This window comes from Amblyomma mixtum, chromosome 3, assembly GCF_055824585.1.
Source record: "Amblyomma mixtum isolate Tamu chromosome 3, ASM5582458v1, whole genome shotgun sequence".
In the NCBI taxonomy this organism is placed as follows: domain Eukaryota; kingdom Metazoa; phylum Arthropoda; class Arachnida; order Ixodida; family Ixodidae; genus Amblyomma; species Amblyomma mixtum.
This window is the reverse complement of record NC_143014.1, coordinates 283,279,190-283,284,236: the sequence shown is the minus strand read 5'-3', so window position 1 is coordinate 283,284,236 and position 5,047 is coordinate 283,279,190. Positions and strand designations below refer to the sequence as shown.

At 45.7% G+C, this 5,047-nt stretch overlaps 1 pseudogene; it reads right to left on the bottom strand.

The window, feature by feature from the left end:
* Window positions 1-522: 522 nt before the first annotated feature.
* LOC149355055 (uncharacterized) lies at window positions 523-2,049 on the bottom strand (annotated as a pseudogene).
* Between the last annotated feature and the right edge of the window lie 2,998 nt (window positions 2,050-5,047).

Here is a 5,047-nt window from a genome sequence, read left to right as displayed (position 1 = left end):
ATAGTCTGTCACGATTTCTAATTCTTTTCAGAAGTTCAGCATTTATCCATGGTTTTCTGGCTTTTTTGCACTTTTTGAATTGCACTGTAGGAAAGGCTTGATTATAGAGCTCGGTAACTGTTTTAATAAAGACGTCATATGCTGTAACGGGGTCAGATAGTTGAAAAACCTCTGCCCAACTTGTTTCTGCTACTAAGTTTCTAAATATTGTGGTCTTTGCTTCATTAATGATTCTATATGTAATCGGTGCACTGATTTTGGAATGACTCTGTGTAGTAAAGTATGGTTTAAATGACAGGAAAATCGGCAAATGGTCACTAACATCAGCTATCAGTACACCTGGTTGCACATCATCCTTTTTGTAGCTTGTGAAGCACACATCTAGTAAAGTACGGCACATATCAGTCACTCTAGTTGGCGTATGTATCACATTTTCACAACCAAACGAGAAAAAACTATCAAGCATCCTTTGCTGATTAGATTCAGGCAATAATAGATCGATATTGAAATCACCACAAATAACTACAGGCGACTTAAACTGCATGCACTGTTCTAACATATTTTCAAGAAATACTAAAAACATTGCCTGTGATCCAGAAGGCGGCCTGTATATAACGGCAAATATGGTACCAACACATTTTAACATGACACACTCAAAGTGCTGATCTATGACACAGAAATCTTCAATGGTGACATAGTTTAGGTGGTTCATTACATAAATGGCCACACCTCCCCCTCTCTTATTACTCCGTGAAACTGATGCGCATTTGTATCCTGGAAATTGTATGACATCATAATCATTGGTAAACCAAGTTTCAGTGAAAGCTAAAAATTCAAATTTATGGTCTAGTGCATTTAGGAGGGTTTCTACAGAATCCTGTTTATTCCGAAGGCTTTGCGCATTGAGATGGAATAAGGAAAGTTGATTTTTTTCTCGTAGACGCTTGGAATGTTTAAACGAATCAGCATCATGATAAGAATATGCGAACGAGGCTGTCATTTTCAAGGGTGCTGCTATCAGTTACCGTGGTGTGCATACGGCCTGTTACTCAACGTATCTTATCCAGATCGTTAGTCGTCCTAATCCTGATAACTCGGCTGCGGGGGCCACGACGAACAAACATTTTTCCATTCTTCAACCAGGCAAACTCATACTCTTTTTCCTTGGCCGTTTTTTTTCATTTTCCAAAAGAGCGCCTTGTTCTGTGCTGTCAGGTTTTCATTGAAGAAGATTTTAGATTTCGCTTCCTTTAGCTGTCCCTTTTTTGCAAGCCATGCGTCTCTGGTTGAACGGGATAGGAAGCGTACAAGAACAGGTGTAACCTTCTTAAAACTCTCCCCGACCTCACTGTCACTACTAGCACTCGCGTTGTTAGTGCTCTCCTTGATAGACCTTGAGGGCAATCGATGAACAGCCTCAACATCTGCCTCGGAAAGCAGCGGAAGTTCGAGATCAATGGCCAAGACATTAAGCTTTTCCAGTAGGTTTTCATTTTCATGATGGGGCAGCCCAAGTATTTCTGAATTTTGGCGTCTGCTGTACTGCTATAGTTCGTTAACTTGTTGCCTTAATTCCTGGTTTTCTTGTTCTGCTACCAGAACCTCGAGTTTTTCCACTCGCTTTCCGAGGGCAGATATATCTGCATCCTGTTGCTTCATTTTTGACAAAACTTCGTCGTATTTTGTGGACATTTCCTGCATAAACTGCTCAATACCATCCACAGTGGCCTTTATCTCTCCTAGTGCGTCGATTTTCGATTTGATCTCAAGTACTTCTGTGAGCGCGAGACGAACATCTGTAATTTCACTTCCAAGATTCATTTCCGGTTCCTCGCTTGTTTTCTTGCCACTATGGTTGCTTCGAGCCTTAGCTGTTTTGCATGTTGGGCATTTCCATGCTTTTTTTGCAGTTTCTGCCTTTTTCTTGTATGTGGCTTCACTTACCCCAGAACATGTGCCAAGATGATACACATAACAACACTCTGAGCATGTCAGAAACGCTTCATCCTCAGAAAACTGTTCGTTGCATGCAAGACATGTGTCAGCCATTTTTCACTTGTCACGACAGACCGAGCAGTTACCAGCAGCGGCTACCAGAAAAAAAAATAGCTAAAGTTGCATTTCAAGGGGAAAAAGAGGAAAAAAAAACAACCTGTAAATTAAGGTGATGTTTTTAGGGCACGGATAGTAGGTCCTGCGGTGCCACTGCTGCTGAATGCTTGTGAAGCAGATCCCCGGTGGCAAGCTGCTTTTATAGCTGTTGGGCGGTGACGTCACGAGCTACGTCGATGTTAGCAGCCAGTTTCCCAGCCACGTTTCCGATCGCCAGTCATTCTGCGGTAGCTCATCCGGGGCAGATGTACGCAATCGGCTCCTGTAAATTAAGGTGATGTTTTTAGGGCACGGATAGTAGGTCCTGCGGTGCCACTGCTGCTGAATGCTTGTGAAGCAGATCCCCGGTGGCAAGCTGCTTTTATAGCTGTTGGGCGGTGACGTCACGAGCTACGTCGATGTTAGCAGCCAGTTTCCCAGCCACGTTTCCGATCGTCAGTCATTCTGCGGTAGCTCATCCGGGGCAGATGTACGCAATCGGCTCCTGTAAATTAAAGTGATGTTTTTAGGGCACGGATAGTAGGTCCTGCGGTGCCACTGCTGCTGAATGCTTGTGTGTGCGCGTGAGTGTGCGCGTGTGTGTGCGCGTGTGTGTGCGCGTGCGTGTGCGTGTGTGTGCGTGTGTGTGTGTGTGTGTGTGTGCGTGTGTGTGCGTGAGTGTGCGCGTGTGTGCGTGCGTGCGTGTGTGTGTGCGCGCGTGTGCGTGTGCGCGCGCGTGCGTGCGTGTGTGTGTGTGTGTGTGTGTGTGTGTGCGTGTTTGTGCGTGAGTGTGCGCGTGAGTGTGCGTGTGTGTGTGCGCGCGCGCGTGTGCGTGTGCGTGTGTGCGTGCGCGCGTGCGCGTGCGCGTGTCGTCGTCGTCGTGGTGGTGGGTTAATTCTGAGTATCGTTATCGTTACGGAGTTATCGTTACGGAGTGTATCATGGAAGTGGGCGGTGGGTTGGCTAGACAGGGTAACAGGCGACGAAGGATCTGATTACGAATTGTCAAAGCATGAATTTCTCTTACCCCGCACACTGAATAGAACTGGCAGGCCTGTAAACGCTAATTAAGAAGCGCATGCGAACCGACATAAGCAAGTATAATAGAGAATGGAGCATGCTCCAAAACACAGAGGCAGCGTAAAAGTGATCAAGAAGAAGCTAGACACAACAAAAAAATTGAAGGGAAACTTCAGCTCCGTTTTAAGGGTATGGCGGGCAACGTAGTGGGTTAATTTTTATAGATGTAAAAGGTCATTCTCTACTTTAAATTCATAGATCCCTGAGAGTCCTCACACCTCTCCTTGGGCAGTCGTGCAGTGGTAAAGCGATGGTCCACTGCCCTGCGTTTGTAGGTGCTCCCGGCGGTATGTCTTCTGCGGCCCATTCTGCTCGTGCCCAGGGACCAATAATTAATTTAACTCGCACCTGATATGGTGTGCAGTTTGCTCACTATCCGGTGGGCAGGTTGTTATAACGCCGCAATGAGACGTAACCTAGGGTGGCCCACCTGCCAACGCCGGCGCCGACAACGCCGACACCGGATTTTCCGGAGCCCTTCTAACGCTATAGCATAAAGAATAGCGCCCAGCAACTGGACATCGCGCCATTAACGAAAGAAGAAGTAAAGAAAGCCGTAGGATAAATCAAAGAGAAAAAGAAGCTGGTGAGGATCAGATAACAGCAGATCTGCTGTAGGACGGTGGAGAGATGGCACTTGAAAAGTAGCCGCCCTGTATACTCAGTGCCTTATGGTCTCGAGCTTACCAAAATTCCGGAACAAGGCGACCATCATCTTGATCCATAAGAAAAGATACGTAAATTACTTCAAAAATTCCAGACGGGTCAACTACTATCGGTTGTGTCAAAGTATTTACTAATGTAATCGATAATAAAATCACGACAGCCTTAGACTTCAATGAACGAAAGACCTGGCAGGCTTTCATAAAGGGTACTCGAAAATAGACCATATTCACAGCACCAATCAGGTGACCGAGAAATGGACTCAATATAGCCAAACCTTACATATCGGCTTCCCAGATTACGAGAAAGCATCTGACTCACCCGAAACATCAGCGGTCATGCGGGCATTGCGGAATCAGGCTGTACAAGAACCTTATGTAAAAGTCTTAAACACGTCTATAACGACTGCGCAACCACCATAGTCCTGCTTTATAATAAGGAAAAGGGTCAGGCAAGGAGACAAAACCTCTCCAGTGTTATTCGCGAACGGTTTGCAGCACGTATTCAGAGACCTGGACTGGGAACAGCTGGCAATAAGAGCTAATGTTGAATACGTTATTAATCTTCGCTTCGTTGATGGCATTACGTTGCTAAGTCACTCAGGACTTGAAATGCAAAGCATGATCAAGGACTTCGACAGGCAGAGCTAAACGGTCGTTCAAAAAAAACATCTATTCTGATCATCTGGGCTGATCATCTGTTCTGTAGAATCGCTGCGCATTAAGAACCACGTCAGAAAAAGAAGACCTTTGTCAGCGTGGCAAGGAGAGCTTGCGCGCAGTGGCTGTGTGCTATCGGGTAGTTGTTCTTATGGTTGTGGTAGCGTGTGTTAGTAAAACACTCTCCGGGGCATGTTGGTTCATAGCTGGCAAGAATAAAAGCGCAACAACACGACACAAAGAGGGAGGAAAAACGACAGGACAGGCGCTAACTTGCAACTCTTTACTGTCTTCGTAAACCGCCGCGTATATATCAACCACAGGGGGGGTAAAGACAGATAGAGGGGAACACAGTTGAAAGCACGTGAGTAGAAACTCGAATATGGCAAAAGAAGAACAGGTGATTCCGCAGATACTATATGCCATATCTAAAAACTGGCATTCTTTTTTATATATCACAATCGACGGGGTGCTAACGCATGCACTCCCGCTTTTACATATTCTGTGCACTTCTATCAATTCGCGTGCGATCGTGTCTTTGCTTCTGCAGCTTA